A 3,100-nucleotide genomic window follows, 5' to 3' on the forward strand; every position below is an offset into this window, starting at 1 on the left:
AAAGGACGCAAACTCATCCTTTTTTATGGCTGCATAGTATTCCATGGTGTATATGTGCCACATTTTCTTAATCCAGTCTGTCACAGATGGACATTTGGGTTATAACTTATATTTTTAAAAGGAGCCCAGTAAGAAAGGGATTATTCCTCAAATTCAGTCTATAAAATTATTCTAATGTTAAATAACTGGCCCCTCTCAAAAAGTCATCTCCTTATATTATAATCATCTGGAGTGCTTCTAAAATGCAAAACTCTAGCCAGGCATGCTGGTGCACACCTGCAGTCCCAGCTACTGGGGAGGCTAAGGCAGGAGGATCGCTTGAGCCCAGGAGTTTGAGGCTGTAGTGTGCAATGATCATGCCTGTGAATAGCCACTGCATTTCAGCCTCGGCAACATAGTGACACCTCATCTCTTAAAAAAATAAATACAAAATTCTGACACATATCTCTCCATATACACACATACATGTGCAAACACACTGAGACAGAATCTCTGTGCATTTGGCCATGGAATCTCCATTTTGGGATTCCCATGAAATCATGGTCTCCACTACTTCCTAATAAACATCATAGACCTTGTTTCATCTGGGCTGTACAGAGGAAGTCTTCTTATAATCAAAGACCATACTGGTCAATAATTGATCATTTGGGGCTCCTAAAAAGTAAAATAAGGGTATCATACCCTAAAAATTCTGGAGAGGACATAAATAGGGTACCCATATAAATAGAGTACCCAAATAAATCTATTTGGAGAATAAACATTATTTAGCTTTACTAGGAGGCAATATGACAATTCTAAAAAGAAACAATAAAAAGGACAAGATATTGCTGCCAAATAGGCAAACAAATGTTTACTTATGATAATTTTATTGCAGATATAAGCATTTTCATACTGAATGAGAGAGTAAATAATGGCATCCATTTTTGTGCTTCTATTCACAATAAGTTCCAAATGCTGTCTATTTTTCATATTCTACGACCTAACTTCTACTGCTTTGAATTTGTCCTAAGAAAGTAATCATAGTTATGAGCAAATGTTTAGCTATATGCATATTTACTTAAGGCTTTTGCGTATTTGCAAAAAAATTAACCTAAGAATTGAGCATTATGGACTTTTCAATCAGAAGAAAAATAAACACAGATTCCTACTCCCCGAATACACAAAAATGTATCCAAAGTGGATTAAATATAGAAGTCTGAGAAACAAAATTGAAATATCACAATAAAAATCAAGAAAATAACTTTTATAATCTCGTGATAGTGATTATCTCCTTAAGCAAAAAAGAAACCTGGAGGTTATAAAGGAAAAAATATAAAAGGTACAAGGACAAGAAATAGCCTGAGAAGAAATATTTGTAATATCATGACAGATAACGGGAAAATATCCCTAATATCTCTATAGCTTTTAGAAATGGAAAAGAAAAAGATAAACCAGTAAAATATGTGCAGATTATACAACCTAGCACTTCCATTACATTGAATTACTGTAGAGATATATTTACAGATATGCACAGGAAAGCATAGATGATGTTTACTGTGACATTGTTTGTAAGAGCCAAAATATTAAAAACAGACTAAGGTATCAATAGGAAAATAGTCAAACAAACTGTGGTTCATCTATATCAAGAAAAACTACACAATAGTTAAAAAGAAAGACATTCTTATATTGAAGCATCTCCAGGAATATTGTTGAATAAAGACAGTAAGACAGTTGATTCACTATGATAACCTTTAGTGAAAATGCAAAACGGAGATATATAAATTTCTGAATGGATACCCATCAAACTGGTAAGTATTTAATTGTAAAGAAGAGATCCAAACTGGAGGTGTGTTTAAATCAGTATATTAGGATGGACTAGACTATGCTTAGTTAATTTTTAAAAAATGCAAAATCTGTATTTTGAAAACAGTTGATTGTTCTTTCATGTCATAATTTCAGTGAGGGTTATTGGCTCTCATGCATGGCTCTGCTCCATTGCTTTTTTGGGTATCTAACCTGAATCTGTCCTGTAGTCTGGTATTCCAGATGGCATACATGGTTTCCAAGGTTACCAGAGGGATAGCAGAAGGATCACCTGGGGTTGTTTATAAGCTTTAGAAGTGTCTTATGTTGCATTCTATAGCCGCAATTTATGTGCAAGGGAGGCTAGGAAATGTAAAAGAACACATACTTTTTGACCAAGCAAACTTACTTTCAGGCATCTAATCTATAAAAAGAAAAGTATGTGTACAAGCATGTTCATTGCAGGCAGCATTGCTTTTCGTGGCAAAACATAGGAATAATTTCATGTTAATTAATGGGGAATTGAATAATTTAAGGTACATTTATACTATAGAAGGTAGATTCATTTGCATATGTATTTACTGACCTCTGCCAAGTCTTACAAGACTTCCAAGCTGAAATAAAGGGATACAAGGTATGTAAGCCAAAGTCATATGAGAAAATAAAGAACAACAGTAAGGTAGTTACACAGGAAAATATAAAAGCAAGCAGTATGGCATGTATGGCTTATAACGCCTCTTTTTTTCCTATATGGCTCAAAAGACAAATGCATAAAACAATAATTATAAAACTATGTTAATATGCACACTTGGTAAAAATATATTATTAGTAACAATAAGAACATAAAGGGGGAATTGAGCTGTAAAAAATAGAGTTCTTGTATTGAAAATAAATTGGCATCGTTATATAAAAGAAAAATGTGTTACAAAGTTAAGATGTTAATTGTGTTCCCCAGGGGAACCAATAAAGAAAAAAACTTAAAAATATACAAAAAAGAAATAACAGAATCAAACAAGTACACAAGAAAAACATTCAATTAACCACAGAAAAGTGCAGTAATGGGGAATTGAGGAACAGAAAAAGGTATAGATATATAGAAAACAAACAGCAAAAAGGCAGAAGTAAATCCTTCCCTATCAATACTTTAAGTGTAAATGAATTAATGTTTTAAAAGTACCCAGGATTTGTTTTAATCAAATATGGTAAGATATACTGACACAAAAATGACCGTCATGAAGAAAGACTTTTTATAATCACAGATACCTAGAAACAGAACGTATACCATGACACACAGGGCCACATGAGGAAGCACCAGAGT

This window comes from Colobus angolensis, unplaced genomic scaffold (genome assembly GCF_000951035.1).
Source record: "Colobus angolensis palliatus isolate OR3802 unplaced genomic scaffold, Cang.pa_1.0 Scaffold382, whole genome shotgun sequence".
In the NCBI taxonomy this organism is placed as follows: Eukaryota; Metazoa; Chordata; class Mammalia; order Primates; family Cercopithecidae; genus Colobus; species Colobus angolensis.